We start from the raw sequence: 19,090 nt of genomic DNA on the forward strand, positions 1-19,090 counted from the left end.
TCCTTGCCAGTAATTTATTTTGCTTTTCGATTACTTTGGAGAAAGCTTTCCCTGTGGTTTCGGCCAGAGGTATGTACAAGCTATCAGTTTAATGGACTCATTCCTGATTTGCTAAGGTAATACTTGATGAGAAGAGCCCCACATCTCTCTAGTCAGCATTTTCATGTATTTTAGTCTATGATCCTCCTAATTAGGATGTCTGGCACAATTTCTGCCTACCTAAGTTTTGCTCTGAGATGGAAGGGAGCCTAAACTTGACTTCAGAGACCGCCACATTCACCAGCAACCCGGGATCCTTTACTCCCACCCCGGCAAAGCCTGAGTGCACATGCCTCCACCTACGCCAACCAGGAGAGGATGGGGAGACAGGTCTATCCTTCACGATGCCCTTCAGGAGGCTGTGTGACCACTGATAACATGAACAGGACAATGACCATGCAGCCTTCCAGCAGGGTAGCTTGGGCAGAGCAGCTGGCCTTAGGGCACCTTCCCCATAAATCATACCTCTGGAAAGCCTACTTTTCTTCAGGTTCAATGGAAGACTCCTGGCCCTTTTTTCACGGACTTCAGGACATCTTAGAGTTTACTGGCAGCCATCTAAGCGCCAACTGGGAGCCCGAGAGTGGGGCGTCTGCATTCCCTGCAGAGCGGCGAGGCTGGGTGATGCAGCACTCGCGAAGCCCACATACCGTGGTACCTGCTACTGCAAAGTGCGTCCCTGTAGCTGGGGCCATGAGCATCTGAGCACCATGATGGGATGAGCCCTGTATGCCTGCTGTCAGCCTCCAGAGGACTCAAAGCTTTACCACGAGGGCTTCTTTTGTCTGCTGGGACCCTCTGGTGGGACAGTTGAGGTGCGAGGGGACCCCTCTCAATCTAAAGTGGAGCAGGAGACTAGAGAGAAGGGCTTGTAGGTGGAGGGTCTGCCTTGATGCAGGCCCCAGGATGTTGGGGGTGTTAGGTCTCAAACCCAGGACAAATGGCAGAGGTGCCTATTTAATATATCAAAGCTGACCCTGACCGCCAGGTTCTCCCAGCATCCCTCTGTCTCTACCTAGTACAGAGTTCTCTTTGCTGGCATATGCCTACCTACCCTGGACTCTCTAGCCCAGGGGCTGGGTTGCCCTCCCCACAGATGCTCTTCCCTATATTATCCAGATATTTTGGGTTTATTAGTCCTTTGTACCCTTTGGTCCTTTTGGCCTCTTGGTCTCCTGGCTCTCCCTCCCCGTCTCCTTACATGGTTCCGCTTAGTCTGGCCATGTTCACTCAGACCCAGATATCTCTGCCTCTGGCTAAGCTCTCCCTTATATTTACAATAAACATTCTCCTCTACCATACCTAGGAGCAGTCATGTCCTCCATTTTTATTTCCTTTTTTCATTCAGGGGGCACAGGAGGGAAACAGGGCGGGAGGTGCCAGGGCTGTGGGCTTCTGGGGAGGTCTGCTGGGCAGGGGAGACTGGGAGGAGCTGACTGGGAGTCCAGGCCTGGGCCTTACCAGCCAGGCAGGTACAGGAGGCCAAGTTCCCACGGCCTGAGTCAGCTAGGACTGTTCAAAAGAAGGGAAGAGACAGGATGTCTGGGTGTGTGAGGGCTGCGGGAGGCATGCGTACCTGTTCCGAGGGCAATCTGTTTTTAACCTTGTTAACCTAAACTGTACTTTGAAATTTAAACCAAATGGAGCTCCTTTTCTCCCAATGATTTATTAGGCCTTCCCTCACTATCAAATTAAAGCTCTCCACAAGTGAGACAATTTATCCTTATCTAATTCCCACCCACCCTCCTGCTCTGGGAACAAGGAGCCAGAGAGAGGGAGGCACATGTGGGAGGCAGTCACGGAGCACGCAGCTCTTTGGGTTTCTTTGAATTCGGGCTTCATTCCATCCATCAACCTATTTTCCTGCAGTAGGCAGGTGGAAGGACAATACCACCCTCCCCCAGAAAAGTATTTCTAATTCGGTCTCAAAGCCACCCTGTGCCCTGGGGTCCGGGAGCAGCTGGCGTGAGGGACAGAGACTCTTTCCTCCCTTACAGCTAAGTGGGACCTCTGTTTATCCAGTGCAGGGTAGGTGACTTCTAAATGATCTTTTAAGGCAAGAACCCGAGAGAAGGAAAAACATCCTTTTTTTAAACCCCATTTTTCTCCTCACCCCACACGGAGCTGTTACTATAGCAACCCCTTACCTGCCTACTAGGACCAGTTAAGTCCCCCTGTGAAGTGGAGCAAAGCTCTTTTTCACTCCGAGAGGGACTGCTGTTCACGGACCACTTTGCCCCTGGGGGGCTGAGTTCTTCAATTCTCTGACATGCTTTAGTCCAGGGCTTCCCACTGCTGAAACCTAAAACTCACTTTTAACCCCCAAATGACACAGAATACTCCCAAACCTTTCCAGAACTGAACTCGGTGGAAACGGATTTACATGTTGTTTTAGTTATGGATAATTTTCTTTTCTGCGCTGGCTTAAGTTTAGAAAAGGCTCCTCCCTGTAAATGAAATAATGGGAGGGGGAGATCACATATTCCTATTCTCTCTCCACTTTCTTTCTCATGTATTTAAAAACATGTTGGTATGTGTATGCATGCATATATGTATGTAATGACATATTTCAGATACACAGAAAATACAGAGGGTGATGTAATAACCACTCTGGCTACTGCTCAGACCGAGCACTTGCTGATATGGAGAAGTCATTTTGCTTTAATCATATAAAAGTATAACAGACAGCCGGGTGTGGTGGTGCACAGGCAGGCAGGCGGATCTCTGTGAGTTCGAGGCCAGCCGAGTCTACAGGGCAAATTCCAGGACAACCAGGACTACACAGAGAAACTCTATATCAAGAAAACCACACACACACACACACACACACACACACACACACACACACACACACACACACACACCCCTGTAACAGATAAAGCTGTCTCTGTGCATGTGTGTGTGTGCACAAATGTGTACATGGGGTATAATGTGTATGTGTGGTACATGCATGTGAGTGTATGGGTGCATGTGTCTGCCTGTGTATATGCTCATGTGTGGAAACCAGAGCAAAACACTGTATGTCTCCCTGTTTCTTTCTGTCCTTTTGCCTCGGGGCAGAGTCCACACTGAACAGGGAGCTCTTATTTCACCTAGGACCGTTTCCGCCTCCCCTTTCCTGGGTTTGCTGGGGATCTGAACTCAGGGCCTCACACTTGCTGAGTAGCACGTTTACCCAGACCCTTTCTTCTTTTCTCCTTCCTTCCTTCCTCATTCTCTGCCTGGCAGGAGGCAGCACATGCCTTGAGGTTGTAGACTGGGCCAATCTTTTGACACTGAAATAGACACTGTCACCTATGTAGTTCACACTGAAGAACTGTTTGTGTTTACAAAGCCAGCACAGAGGCAGCCTCACGCCAATCTCACAGTGTTTTAAATAAGTTGTCATTTTGCTGAAATCATAACTAGGGAGGGGACATGCAGCCTCCAGGGACACGGACCCCATTGACAGAGTTTTGCCTCCAAGTCTCCGCACCTTGGTTACCCACAGATGTGTTAGCTCTTTAACCTGTTTTCTTCTAGCTGAGGGCATAGGAAGGGATGGGAGGTCCCACTGCCACCAGGCTAACTGGAAATCCTGTGGAAGCCCCAGAACCTTCTGCCGCCCTTCTCCCCTTCCTCTGACTTGCGAGGCAATCCTTACACCCCAGAGTGCAGACCAGCCCCAATGAGTGCCATTGTTAAGTTAAAATAAAACATTTTCGGCGGGAACTTATTTGGGGTTCTTGCTTGCATAGGGAGCCCAGTGCTTTCACCCCAAGGTTAAATGAAGAAGTCAGTGGGTTTGATATTTTGTCAGCTGAAAATAAAGTGACAAGGGGTCAATACAGAGGAGACAGTTGTCACCCTGTTGGATGGCTTACTTGTGGCATTATGAATGAGACCATCAGGGTTCAGGTAAGAGCATTATCTTGGATAAATGGCTTGTGGTTATTGATCTCGACCAGCCTGACAGAAGAGAAGTTCCATGTATGGTTGTTACAATCACCCGATTTATATCTGCAATTTATAATTTGTGTGCGCTGTCAATTCTGCCAATACCAAACAGCAGTGACCTGGCTTCAAAACCTGACAACCTGGATGCTGTCTCCTGGTTTGGAATATACTCTAAGCCAAACAACCGCCAAGCTGGGTCATTTGCTTCAACAACTTAAACATAAGTAACTAGAGGGGCAGACAGAGGAACTCAGAGGAGGCTCCCCGTGGCTAATTTACATCGTCTGTCAGCTTGCTTGGATTAGGAAAAACCCAGGACACTGGTGGCACTTAGCCTTGGGTACGTTTGTGAGGGTGCTCCCAGAGATGATCAACTAACTAACGCTCCTCTAAGTGGCAGTATCCCATGGGTTAGGGGACTAGATCGCATACTGGAGGAGAAAGCCAGTGAGGACCAGCAATCATTTTTCTCTCTGCTTCCTGACTGCGGACAGTGTGGCCAGTTGCCATGCCTTGCCTGCCATGATGGACTGCACCACTTTAAACCACAAGCCAAAACAAACAAACAAACAAACAAACCAACCCCAAACAGCCAAAAGCGAAACTAACCCCACCCCACCCCCCAGGTCTTAGCGTTCTATTGCTGTGAAGAGATACCATGACACGACAACTCTTATAAAGGGAACCACTTCATTGGGGCTGGCTTACAGGTTCAGAGGTTTAGTTTACTATGGTGCACAGGCAGACATGGCGTTGGCGAAGGAGCTGAGAGTTCTACATCTGCCTGGTGGGCAGGCAGCAGGAAGAGAGAGGGACCATTTCTGAAATCTCAAAGCCCACCCCCAGTGATACACTTTCTCCAACAAGGCCACATCTATTCCAACAGGGCCACACCTCCTAACAGTGCCACTCCCTATGAGCCCATGGGGGCCATTTTCATTTAATTCCCCCCCCCAACCAAACCAACTAACCAAGTACCCCAAACACCCCACAACAATAAAGTCCTTCCTTAAACTGCTTCTTGTTGGGTAAATGGTTATAGCAACAAGAAAGCTAGCAGAAGACGAATACCAGGAAAGGGAAAAAGATTCCCTCCTCTGTCCTTACATGTGGCACCCTTGCTCCTCATGTGCCCCAGGGCAAGCTTGTTTTATGGAGAGGCAGTGACTCAGAACCACTTAGGGCTGTGAGGTATGACCAGTTGTCTGATGGGGGACTTGCTTCTCCTCAGACTCCCAATTCCATAGAAACCAGAGCTCAAACTGAGTAAGCCAGCCAAGACACCCACGCACCGAAGAAACGGCCCTGGGAGATGCTGGAAATTGGTGTCTGGACTGTAATGAAGAACTCAGAAGCCAGAGTCCAGATCTGCCCTGCAGAGGTGATGGGCAGGGTCTTATACTTAGTCAGAGCAGACTGGCACTGACTGGACCTCCACGACCAGAGGAATCTGATGGTCCATAAAGACAGCTAGGGCTTTACTCATCCTAAACAAGAGCACGGCACAGCACCAGAGTGTGACTAGGACAAAGATGCTGTGGGAATGAACATCTGTGATTCTTCCTTTTAACTGCACTGCCCTGCTCACCTTCCACATTACCCCCCCCCTCCCCCAGGAGACAGCCAGTTGTCATGGAACCACAGACAGGAGCACCCATCTCTCGGCTGACCTCGGAGTCATCTTCTCTATAGCTTCACTCCAGCTCTGATTCTCAGTGGTCAGATGTAGGAGGTCCGATTGTATTATGTGTCTCCAAACAGCAGCCAGAGGATGGAGAACAAGTGTTCACTCCTTGAGCTACACACCTGTTGTATGTCGTGAACCAAAACGTCTGGAAGTAAACTGTGTCTTCAGACACTGACTGACTGATAGAACCAGAGTACAGTGGGAGAGGTTGGAATGTTGCAGGTCCTGAGGCTAGCTACCTTATCGTGGGCTAGTTCTAGTCCTCCAGAGCAGCCATTCCTTGACTAGTCTCTGAACTAACATCCAGTGACTAATTGATTAATGTCTGGAATCTAGTAACTTCTCTAACCACTAGCTTCCACCAACCCAACAGCTAAGAATGTCACCATGTAACATCTGGGGCCTATGGACAAGTTTTCCCTCATCTCTCTGTACCCACCTCTCTGATGCACCCACCAATGTATTTTAAACTTGATATATGACTTCCTTTGTTCCTTAATGCTATAAAACATCATGAAACTGCTTCTGTGTTGGAACATGGAATTTGGGGTGACCCAAATCTGTGTTCCTGGACCATGATCACTCAAAATGACTCCAGGATAAACTACCTCTGTTCCCTTTAAGACAGGAGCTGTGGTTTTCTCTTGGCAATGTTCTCTACACACTAAAGTTTCTCCGAAGGCCAGTGTGGCTGGGATATGGCTTAAGTGTATCCTCTAAGGGTTCGCACACAAGAAGATTTGCCCTTGGTGTGTGGTATTGAGGTGACGGGCCCTTTAAGAGGTGGAGACGAGTACAAGGTAATTGGGTCACGTGCACTATCCTCCTCTGAGGGGACTGGTGCAGGTTTTGAGGAGAGAGTTAGTTCTCAGGAGAACTGGCTCCTCTAAAAGAGTCTGACTGGCTCCTTCCCACTCTCTGGCTTTTGGGTTCACCGTGTGACCTGTGCCTCCTGGAAGCGTCCTTTGCCATGGATGCCATCTGCCATAATGCAGCGCAGCCAAGGGGACCACCATCAGGCATGAAATGTAGGGCCTGTGGCTCCAGCACTTTCAGCCTCTAAACCTTGAGCTGACTGAACCACTTTTCCTTAAAGTTTTGCACCTTCAGGTGTTCTGGGGTAAGAGTGGAAAACAGATAAATGCAACATGCTTTCTTTACTAAAGAGGCAGGGGAGCCAGCTCAGAGCAACGGGTCATTGAATTGATTTTCTGAGAAATGGGGATGGAGGGGGAACTGTCACGGAGCTCTTCTGTGTGCCCCATTCCCATTTCACTCCACTTAAGCTTTGGTATGACAGAAAATCACCTCTACCTCCTCACAAAGCCAGTTTTTCACTGTGGTAAATGGACTACAAAAAAGAGTGACCCAGCCGGGCATGGGGCAACATAGAATCCTGGTTCTTGGAAAGAGGAAACAGGAGGATCAGCAGCTCAAGGCTATCATCCTTGGCTGCAAAGTGAATTATAGGCCAGCCTGGGCTATGTGAAACTCTATCCACAATGAAACACAAACAACAACAGCAGCAACAACAAAACAAAAACTGAAGAGCAGCCCCTTCTACCATACCCATGTTGCTCTTATCTTCATACACAGACAAAACAGCTTCGGTTCTTATGGTAAATGTTGTAGAATTCAACTTGATTCCCAAGTCTAAATCAACTCCTTAACTAGTGTTTGAACCTAAGTAAAAGGCTGACCTGCTTCCTTAACAAGCCACCCCTAAATGCTGAAAGTTCACAAAACTCTAGATTGATGTACTCTTTTAATGTAAAATATTACGTCTTGGTTCTTGTAAGCATTTCTCTGCCTCTCCATCTTTCGAGGGTTAAAGAGGCTGAGGGTTAAAGAGCATTGCCTCATTGTATACAATTGCACTAGGTTTGGCCCCTGTATAGCTTTGGGGATTGTCTTCTAAACTTCCTAAAGGCTGTATCAAAAGCAACAATTTTAGCTGGGGCATTGACTAGAATCTTTATAGGGCTGAGTTTTACTTACAGTTGTCATGGTGATGATTCCATAACTCACAGGAGATGAACAAGGAGTCTTTGACTTTAATTCCAAGTTATTTATTTATTTATTTATTTATTTATTTATTTATTTATTTATTTATTTATTTTTAATTATGCTTGTGCTTGTGCGTGTGCGTGTGCGTGTGTGTGTGTCTGTGAGTATGTGTGTCTGTGTGTCTGTAAGTATGTGCATGTAAGTGCAGATGTCTGTGGAGGCCAGAAGAGGGCATCAGGTCCCCTGGAGCTGGTATTTTAGGTGGTTTTGAACTTCCTGACATGGGTAATGGATCCAAATTCACCTCTCCACCTCTGGAAAAGCAAGATATGCTCTTCACCACTTTCGCTCCAAGTTTTACAGGCAGATGCTCTTCAGTTTGATTAAAGACACCAATGACTATATCATGAGTTGAAAATATTGTAAGTTAAGAATGTATTTAATACAACTACCCTATGGATATCACAGCTTAGCAACCCCAGACACTACTAGGAATAGTACCACAGACTGTGGTCCTGGGGAACATCAAATCTTAAACACTGAAGCACAGTTTCTTCTGAATGCGAATAGTACTTTTTATACTATGGCAAAGGTGAAAAGTCTCAAGTACAACCACTGTTAGTGATGTCTGTGTAGATTATCCCTCCATCAAAATCTCTCGGTTCACCTTTGCACCGTTGTATGAGATGTTACTATATTTCCATCTTAGTATTGTTGGATTCAATAGAATCAAGTATTCTGTCATAGTTGGTATGTGACCAGACAGATTTTTCAGTTATTTAAATATATCTAGCTAAATTTTAAAAACAGCACATGACTTTGTGTTCATAATTCAGGGACAAGTTCTAAAATTACTTAAGTCATATAATCAGTTTAATGAGAGCTTAACAAATGAGAAGACTTGATTCCTTGTGGTCCATGAGGACCTCAACAGCTGTGGACACTGGTTAAGAATGTGAAGTTCTGGAGTCAGATTGTCTGGGCTTAAAGCTGCTGGCTTCACCACTCACTTCTCATCTGTAACCCTTCTACTGAAGAAACAAGCACACTCACATGTATGTGCCTGCATTTATGTGTATGTTTGCACATGCATGCCCTCAAATACTTCTTTAATTCTTCCCAGCCCCAGGTGAGTAGAGAAAGAGCGAATGGAGGTTAATTTTGTCAATATGCCAGGGTTATCAATTGGTGTATACTCGGTAATCTGAAGACTGCAGAAAACTAAAACAAGAAAATGGTACATAGCAAACCAAGACATAAGAATACCAAGGGGCTGGAGAGATGGCTCAGTGGTTAAGAGTACTCATTACTCTTCCAGAGAACTGGGGTTCAGTTCATAGCACCTACATGGTGCCTTATACCCAACCCATAATTTCTGTTTTAAGGGATCTGATATCCTCTCTGGCCTCTGTGGCCTCTGCATGCACATGGGTGCATATGAAACTCACCTGGGCACATACACATAGAAATAAAATAAATAACCTACTGTTGGGTGTAACTGTTGCTTATAGGGAGATACTGGTTCTGAGAAAAAGGGAGACTGGAAATCAGCAGCTTCCCTTGTGTGTTAGGATATTATTTAAAATTGCATCTAAGAAGGCCAGCATTTATAGCTGAGCACAGAGCTTTTGTCTGTGGAGGCCTTCTTTGCTCCTTCCTTTGCAGTGATTTGGAAAGAGAGTATCAGTGATCAAGAGAGCTGCAAAAGCTGTGGTTTGGTATTGCAGAGGCTGTGGACTCTTGGTGATCCAGGCTGACTAGAAAATGAGCACATTCTGTAGTGACTGGGGCTGCTCAAGAATCTAGAGAGAGAACGAGAACACCATCCACATGTCCCCATCTCCATGGCTGGAGAGGCTGTCCCTTTAAGGAAAACCTTTGAAGACAGAACCCAGGAACATAAATAAATCTGCATGGAGCTGCCTCACTCTCTAAAGAAGGTCAGTGTCTCTTATGCCACTTACAGATTTCAGAAGCGTGTTGTCATTCTTTAATCATGATCATTATTGGAGGGAATGATTGAAAATTTAATTATTAAGTAGAAGGAATCGCAGAGCGCTTTCATCGAGCACACCGCATGCCTGGTATGCTAGGCCATCAGCGCAGCTGCCGTGAACCTGGAAGCTGTGGCAGCAGCCTGTGACCCCTGCCGCGGCAGAGGCAGCAGTCTGTCTCCCTCCCATGGCTGCCTGTCTCCTAAAATGTCTGCATGCTGTGTGCTGCTGAGCCAGTGTTTAGACCAAATGCTCCATAATGGGAAAACATCAATTACTTCCTTCCCATATTCAAATGATGTACGATTGCCCTTGACTTAATAACGGAGGAGCATTTCTGAGGCATGCAGACATTTTAGCCATGGAGCACAAAGGTTGTGTTTAAAGTGCAGGACCGCTTTTCTTCTTCTGCAGCCCACTGACTGTCAGCTTTGTGCTCATGGTGATACAGGACGACGACTTGCCTCCACCTCTGCTGAGTCTCTCACATTCTCTGTGGGGCTGTTCAATGTGACAGGCAACCTTTGTCCAGGGAGAAGCACCTATCCGTAAATGGTGGGTGAAGAGTTGCATCTCTCTCTGCCTCTCCAGTACCTTGGTGGGAAAGTCTTATCACGACCAGAAGCTGCCCATTTTAAAGCTGGAGTCGATGTCATTTGGATGGCAGAGGTCTCTACATCTGCCTTGGCTGGAGGAAGGGAAGCAAACACCATCTCTGGAAGGGACTTGGAGGCATGGCGAGCTCACTAGGGCTGCCTAGCACTTCTGCTCACCACCAGCGGTTCCTGCGATCTGAAGCTCTGACCGTGGGTGAGACTGTGGGCTCCTAATCACCAGAGAAAGCCACCTAGGGTGAAGTGTTTGCTTTAGCCTTGGCAAGCACCAGAGCGCAGGTAAGGTTTGCCTCCTAGCTTAAGAACACTGGAAAGCTGATGACATTTTGCACTATACCTTTGTGGGTTCATTTTTGTCAGGCTGCAAACTACAAGACATGCTTTCCTCTCTCTCATTAAAGAACATATCAGAAAGCTAGGCATGGGGGCAGACACCTTTAATCCCAGCAGTTGGGAGGCAGAAGTAGGCATATCACTGTAAGTTTGAGGCCAGCCTGGTCTACAGAGTGAGTTCCAAGACAGCCAGAGCTACATACTAAGACCCCATCTCAAGACAAAACGAACATAAAACCACATTAGAAACCTAACACTGTGGAAGATATATTTATCTTCCTGCAGTATTTGTATCTACACACATACACAAAAGTTAAAATGGAATTACCCTATAACAGGACAACAATGCTCCTATTAGACATCACAGGCTAACAAAAAGCAGAGAGCCAGGAAGAGGTTGCTTCTTTTGAAGTTGTTGACCAGTGAGGTCTCTAACATTATGGGCTATTGCCATTCCTCTTGGTTACCTTCCAGAACTTGATGATTGAGACCCTAATGCTTGAAGATACCACATACTTGAATCATAGAACATGGCAAAATGAGATGTTTCATTCCTACTGGATAGCTTTCCTAGTGTTAGGAGGTGCAATGTAAGCTATTGGAAGAGAAAGTAGTCATCAGTCATACCCATCTTTGAATCCTGGGAGCTACAATATTGATTGTCCTGGAAAGTCATGGACGCAGGTGCAATAGTGGCATGGGCATCCGGGGAGTCACCAACCACTTTCTGATTGGATTTAAGTCCTTCTCATTAAGATGAAACCCACACTTGACATCATTAACAGGCCAAGACCTGGGGATAGGCAAGTCAGAGGCCCTCATGGAGAATCTACTATTACTATTCTGCCAAATGGATATAGTATTAAACTGACTTCTAATGATTAATAGTTATACCCATAGAATGATGCATCTCACATCCCCATCCCTCGTCTGAAGAGCTTCTATTCTGCAGTAGATAGTGATCTACACAGAGATCCACAACTGACCAAGGTGCAGAAAATAAGAGAGTGCAGCATGTTCAGAACCAAAGGAAACATATCCCCCTCATTCTTTGCATCTCCATGCAGTATGTTTACCTATAAGCCATCTCCTAGTATCATAAAAATATTACTCATGTAGAGGTGAAAAGAGAGCCCAAATCATTTGAGTTATTTTATTCTTATTGATGTGTATATGTGTTTGTGCATGCACACATATGTAGGTACCCACAGGGGCCAGAAGAAGGCGTTGGGCACCCTGGAGCTGGAGATTCAGGCAGTTGTGGGCTGCCTAAGTGTGGGTGTTAGAAATCAAACTCTGGTCTTCTCCAAGAACAACAGGTGCTCTTAACCAGTGAGTCAGTCACTCTTCTAGCCCCAAGTCATTTACAGTGAACAAAGTTACCCACAGAATATTCTAATTCTAGATGAAATATCCAGAGAAGACCCAGATTTCCAGTGAGCTCTGGCATTCTTCTATTGAAATACCATAGTGGGAGGTAGTTGAGAATCTGTTTTGGTATTCAGTTAATGTTGCAGCATACATTCTACTGTTTCCTAGAAGCCTATGACTAGTTAAATGAGTTATACAGCTCTGAGCAAAGCAAAGGTCGTTGGTATGTTTGACCAGGGTGACTTTCTGAAAAAAAAATATCCTAAGTTAAATGACACTGTAATATTCTATCATCAAGTACAGCTAACTTTATTAAAAGGTTGACTTTTCAATGTCTCCCCAGGGTAATTATATTTTTTAAAAAAGATGATCAAAATATAATATGTCATGAATAGAGTTTTGGCTTGCTGAAAAATAAGCAGAATTAGTTGGAAATTGTTGCCAAAATATTCTGTGGCTGGAAAATATGATTGAATCTCTAGAGACTTTTTTTTGAGACAGAGTATCTATAGAGACTTTTAACAATAAGAAAAAAATGTATTTTGCATCCTAAAGTTGGCATACATGAAATAAATATTTTAGTTTAAAATTGGCTTAATAGAGTCTATATAAAAAGATCATGGCCTAATGCTACGAGCATTTTCTGTTTCTTTTGGATTCCTTTGCTCAGTTTGTTTGTGGACCTGGTAGAGCATTTACTATATAAACAAGGTACCGTGGCAGGCCTTGGGGCACAGGGATGTTTGAGATCTATTGGGGAAAATTATAAAGGCCACTCCACGTAGTTAAAAGGAAGATTTATTTAGTGGATGACTTACAAATGAAGGAATGGATAGGTTGCGGGGGTCTGGGGAAGGTGTATCGCAATCCAGCGGTGTTCTCTGGAGCTCTGCACAGTCAATCTCCACCGTCCAGGGTCCAGGCGCAGAGAGAGCCCAGAGAGAGCGCTCGCCCATCCAGCTCTCGGGTTTCCAGCACCTCCCCTCGCCCCGCCTCATAGGCGTGACAGTTGCCAGAGTCTCAGTGGGGGTTGGAACTTCCAGATCCAAGCTGGAATGGCTACCCACTACATCTCCCCCTTTTTGTCTAAATAAGAAGGCTCTAAACTAATACAAGACTATATACAAAGGAATGGTTATCAAATATTGTCCAGAAATAATGAGGGATAATGACCTAGATAAGATGTAACTACAACCAATGCAAACAATATCAAGCAAGAAACACATTCTAAAATCCAGAGAAGTATAGAGCATAGGTAAACAGCATGTTATAAAAATCATTCAAAGGTGTCCTATCCTAAAGAACCTGAATCTAATACTTAATATGTTCTATCTAAGATATTATATATACTAAGTTGTAACTATAACTGCTAGTCTTCAATCCCAGCAACAGAGATCTATGTGTCTTATTGTGTACTAAAGGTATCAGGAGATTTGGGAAGATAAATATTTAACTTAATTAAATAAATATTGAAGAGAAGAACGAACTCATGATAAGTACAGGTTACCGAGTTCTACAGGGGTCCCAGGTCATATGAGCCCTGGTATATGGAATGGTCAGGTATCTGGATAGAAAGTCGCCTCCTATGTCCGTTAGATTGCTTGAAGCATCCTGCTTCAGTTCTCCTTATGGAGGAGACAGTCCACGTTCCCTTCAGCAGGTACCTCTTCCAACTCCTATTCCCCACCTGGCCAAAGGTGCCAAAACCCTTACAGCTTTCAGTATTCCGGTGGTTTCGGTTATCTTTGGTTCACCTGTCCTCAAACTGCCTCATCTACTGTAGACTTAGGCTTCCTGTAAATTGTCTTGAGTCTAAGCAGATGCTGGGAAATCCAGCAATGATCATTTAAGCCCGTTCCCCTGACACCCCTGGGCATGCGCTTTGTGAAAGAGCCAACTACCTCCGTTGACAGGACCTTGGGACTGACATGTGCACGAGATGCCTTCTCCGACTACGTTGATGGTCAGATAAAAGAATATCCTAATTTCTTTGTCCTTGTGGACCAAAACTTTACAGTGAAAGGTCAAACATCTGATTTAGTGGAAATCAGAAAGTCAGTAGAAAGGAAGACAGGAATTTTGTTCAAAGTCAGTCCTATCTAAAGCAATGTCTGAACACCACACAAAGAGCTATATGGGTCAGGCATTGTGTGTGGCCACTTCAGAGGGAAATCCTTATCTATTGATGACACTTACCCCACTGAACTTAATCAGTTAATCCTAGAAATCCCTTCGTCAGTATTTCCACCTCATCTGAGAAGTGCCCACATCTCTTCTCTGTCTGTCAAGGTCTGTCTCCTTCTGGTCCCTCTTGAATCTGAGATTTTCTTAAAAACAAGCATCGTGGGCTGAGATGTGCTCATTGGAATCACTCGGTTTGATGGGTTCCGACAAGCATGTGTACCATCCTAAGCAGCACTAGGAAAGGGCCATGTGACATCTGCAGCACCCACAGGATCAGTGTTTATTTGGGGCCTATTTGATTAGGCTTCTTATCTTTATTACTGAGCTGAGTCTTCATACTTTCTGAATAGTAGCCCTTCATCAGATAGAGTAGCAAATACCTTTTCTTAGCCAATGGTTTGCCCTTTCATTTTCTTAAGCTACCTTTGAAAGAGTAGTTTTGGTTGAAATATTTGATACAGTTCAATTAATCCATTTTTTCTTTTATGTTCTGCATTTCAACTACTCCAGGCTTACACAAAGACTGTCTCCATGCTTTCTGTTAGCAGTTTTATAGTTTAGGCTCTTGGATTTATGCCTGTGGTCCTGTCACTATTTATTGATCATTCTTTTAAAAATTATTTTATTGATTGATTGCATTTTTTTAAAGGCAGGGTCTCACTATATAGCTCTGGCTGTCCTGGAACTTACTCTGTAGACCAGCTTGGACTCAAACTCACAGAGATATGCCTGCCTCTGCCTCTGCCTCACGAGTGCTGAAATTAAAGGCTTGTGTCACTATCCCTGGCTAAAGAAGATTGTTTTAAAAAGAAAAAAGATTTAATTTTTAAATGTGTGTGTGTGATCCTGTATGAATTTATGTACCACAAAACTGCCTTGGTATATTTACAATGATGAATTTATCATATCTGTGTGAGTCTAGTTCTGGCCTGTTTTTCCTGTTTATGTCTGTTACACTAATAACATGCTGTATATGGTACTTGGGTTTACAGGGAGAGGAAAATCAAGCAGAGAATGCTGCTTTTTCCTTACCAAGTTGAGGAGACAGATTTTGGAGCTGAAATTTCCAGGATAGAATACCAGCATGGAGAAAGGATATGAGAAGTCCCAGGGACAACACACATGGGATGAATGAGAAGAACCTCTTACATGCATCCCAGGTGGAGACAGACAGTGTCCACATCATGCCCAGTCCACATTTACTTGTTTTATTTCTTCAAGACCTCAAGAGAAAAGTCCAAACACGATAATACCTTAGAAGAACCGAGGTGCTGACTTCCCACCTGATACTGATACCTGCATTTAGTAAGTGATGACTATTGAGAGTGCCTAGTTGATTTTCAGGTGTGTATATATTCTTCCCTTCGGTCTATTGTTTGAGCTACTTGTAGTCAAAGGCTTTCTAGTAATTTCTAAAGATTATTGCTAACCCTGGCATACATATATGTCCCTTACTTAACAATAGGGTTAACTACGGCATTTAGTCCACGTGGCTCTGGCTTTTTAAGGTTTACAGAAAAGAAGGGCTATAGAGTAAATACCACTCTTATAAATCTAAGATTAGATCAACTGTTACCCTTTCAGGTGCATATCTCCCTATACAATGTTTATTTAGAGCATCCAGATTGTCAAATTGGTACATAGTTTTTTTTAAATTATCTTTCTTTGTATTAATATGGGGGCCAAAGAGATGGGGGAAGTTGAATTTTCAAAGCTAGTATTTCCTTAAAAAAGAGATTTTATTATTATTATTATTATTATTATTTATTATTATTTTTATTATTTGAGGCAGCATTTTTCTGTGTAGCACTAGCAGACCTGGAACTTGCTCTGTAGACTGGGTTAATCTTGAACTCACAGAGATCTGCCTGCTTCTGTCTTCTAGGTGCTGGGATTAAAGGCGTGAGCTACCATACTGGCCTTGGTTTATTTTAACTTTGTTTGTGCATATGCGTGTGTGTGCATGCATGTGTGTTTGGTGGGGGAAAGTTGCATGTATAGCTCAGGTTTCTGTCGAGTCTAGAAGAGAGCATTGGATTTCCTGAAGTTGGAGGTACAGGATGCTGTGAACTGCCCTGAGCAGGTTCTGGGAACTGAACTTGGGTCCTGCAAGAGCAGCATGTGCTTGTAACTATGGAGCCATCTCCCCAGCCCCTCAAAGCTAGTTAGCATTTTATCCCAAGCAATGAGTGGACTTACTTGAAAGTTACTAAGGATAGCACTAGAGAGAGCCTTGGTCCTCTCTGCAAGGTCACAGTTCTTAGCCTGTGCACAAGCATTTTCTCCTCTAGGACACTCGGGAGAAGTTAGACAGTGTCTGTTTTTTGTTGTTTTGGTTTGGTTTTTTGTTTGTTTGCTTCTGCTCACAGAAACGAGACATTGTTTTCAGGGTAAGGGTAAAAAACACCGTCAAGAGACCCAGTCTGTCTGGAGCGCAGTCCTTGTGAGGAAGCCCACCTCCGCCAGGCATCCTGCGTTAGAACCCACGCTTGCTGCCGCTGGTTTCCTTTGAAGCCTCCTTTTTGCCTCTGGATTAAGAAGTCGCTCTCATTACTGCTCATCAGAGTCCTGCTGTTTCAGGAGCCATTTGTGCTGATGAATAGCTGTCTTTTTCAACACACTGGGAGTGCGGCATTTGGAGAAGGGCCTCTTCCATCCATTCCTACAGTCTTAACCATCATCCATGTATTCATCCATCAATCAATGCTATTGAGGATGGATGATGTGTCTGGTGCTGTGTGTCATTTAATACAGATACGTATAATACTGACACAGTTCCAGCCCACATAGGGCACATAAATCATTAAGTTCTTAGGAGTTCAGTTCAACACACCTTTCACTAGCTGTATAATAGCAGCATAATGATTAGCAAGACAGACATCTCGGCTTAAGCAGATAGACCGGTGGAGAAGCCTCAAGCGTTCTGTTGGCAGCAGAGAAGAAAATGGGTTGTTAGGGGAATACAGATTGAGAGGTGCTAGGACACAGGGAAGGCTCTCTGAAGATGAGGCTGCTTGAGATGAATCTCAAAGGATGTGGAGAAGCGGGTTTGGAGTGACAGTGAGCACAATGCCACCACATAACCTTGTTCCTGTCCTCCCTCATCATTGGAACCCAGCCAAGACTCCTGGCCACAGCCTTGTCTGTGTTTGGCCAGTAAGTCACAAACAGAGAGTTTTTTTTAGGGATTCCAGGAAGTTTGTGTTCAGATAGGTGGTCCAGAAGGAGGAGGGTCATGGGTGTTCATGGAGGTCTTATACTGTCCCTCAGCTTCTTATGTCTAGCCCAGAGAAGCTTATACTATTTCTAACACCCTTAACTTCTGCTTTCTTTTTGGTAGTCAAAATCCAACCACTCACTTGAAGGTAGCACATCCGATAAGATATGTGGGAAAAGAGAGCAGGTGGGAGGTCTTGGGAGAGAGAGAGAGAGAGAGAGAGAGAGAGAGAGAGAGAGAGAGAGAGAGAGAGAGAGAGAGAAATTGTGAGGGGATTCCGATGAGCCAAAGCACGGAGCCATATCAGGTACGGTAGGCAGCACAGTGCTCTGGTGTTCCTAAGGACAGCAGGGCAGCCAAACCCTGGTAGGAAGTGTGATTGGGGTGGAGGGTGGGAGGGCCTCCATGTCAGGCTAAGGAAACTTCATTCTGCGGGGTGCTTAGGTGAGGCCAAGATCACACCTTCCATAGGAGAGTCTTGGTGTTAATATATAATCAACTGCACACAAGAATGAGCACAATGCCATTCTGATACATGCAGTAGGTGGTGGGACAGCTTGAGCATCATGGTGACAGATGAAGATGGACAGGACAATGTTCTTAGAGAGCGCATTTGGAAGTCCAAAAGCAAATAGAACTAGCTGGTAGCGACAGAAGTCAGAACGCTGGTTATTTCGGATTGGGATGAGATGCAGGGAACCTTCTGGGATGCTGGGGATGCTTGGTGATTAGATATAACAAGCTGAATCAAAACGTGATTATGCTTTTGTGAGGGAAGGGATCCGTGGAAGAGAGTGACATTGCAGGTCTTAACTCTACTGTCCCCCATCCTACATATCTCACAGTGTCACACATGTCAGTGCCCCCGTCTCACTTGGAAGGAGTGTTGGGATGCCCACAGGTGGCATCTTTAATCTATCTATCACCCCTGCAAAAAGAGAGGGCTAGGGGATGTTGAGATTAAGAAGTTTAAAATTATAGAAATAAATTTTCTACTATAGTTTGGTTAAAAAAAAGGGAGGGGCTATTAAGACAGATTATGTTCAAAATAGGAACCTAAGGACCCAACAAAGCAGGGTCATTCTCAGGAGATGGGCAAAATGATACTGAGGGGGAGAATGAATTGATTCCTTAGGTCACAGGCTGATGTTTTTGTGCAACCAATATAAGAATAAGCAAGAGCTGGCTGTGGAATTGGATTCTACTTATGCTTTATGCAAGCAACTCAATTTCAGGGTTGTGTGTTCTATATTGTCTGTCTGTTTGTGGTTCGTTATAAAGGCTGGGCAAGAAGGCTAGGAGAACGGTGTTACCCTGGCAACTGTGGGGGAGATGGATGGAGTCCAGAGGGGAGAAGAAGCTTCAATTTTCAGAGTGGATGTGATGGGACCTTCTGGGTCATGAAGAGGTAAGATTAGGAAAAGCACTCTGACCATACATACTCCATCACTACCACCTGTGACCCACAGGGACCAGACTCCGAACCGAGACACTGAATCTTGGGCAACCGTGAGCTGTCAGCCGCAACAAACACAGAAATAAGCACCATGTCCTCTCAACAGCAAGGGGTGCCGTGGAAGCCAGGCTCCAGCCCATGTCCAGTCTCTGATTTAAACTCATGCCCCACTCATCAACATGTGCTTCTGAGCTGTTTGCCAACTTAAGAGTGGGTGTGGTGGGCATGGCTGAGCTTGTCAGACATTGGTGG

The 19,090-nt window shown here is 45.0% G+C and overlaps 1 protein-coding gene and 1 long non-coding RNA gene across 7 annotated transcripts in view; one reads left to right on the plus strand and one right to left on the minus strand.

Annotated features, from left to right (window-relative positions):
* Positions 1-17,747, plus strand: part of LOC121823278 (uncharacterized) — a 43,319-nt gene extending 25,572 nt beyond the window's left edge. Inside the window, exons 2-5 of one of the 2 annotated variants that reach the window (XR_006064690.2) lie at positions 9,397-9,609; positions 10,255-10,556; positions 15,158-15,509; positions 16,051-17,747. This is a non-coding gene — a long non-coding RNA (uncharacterized LOC121823278). Of the gene's footprint in view, positions 1-9,396; positions 9,610-10,254; positions 10,557-15,157; positions 15,839-16,050 lie in introns of those variants that run through there. The other variant, XR_013045147.1, reaches the window with a different exon arrangement.
* Positions 1-19,090, minus strand: part of Prkn (parkin RBR E3 ubiquitin protein ligase) — a 1,203,648-nt gene that overhangs the window by 95,960 nt on the left and 1,088,598 nt on the right. The window lies entirely within an intron of this gene.

The sequence above is a fragment of the Peromyscus maniculatus genome, chromosome 16 (genome assembly GCF_049852395.1).
Source record: "Peromyscus maniculatus bairdii isolate BWxNUB_F1_BW_parent chromosome 16, HU_Pman_BW_mat_3.1, whole genome shotgun sequence".
NCBI lineage: Eukaryota > Metazoa > Chordata > Mammalia > Rodentia > Cricetidae > Peromyscus > Peromyscus maniculatus.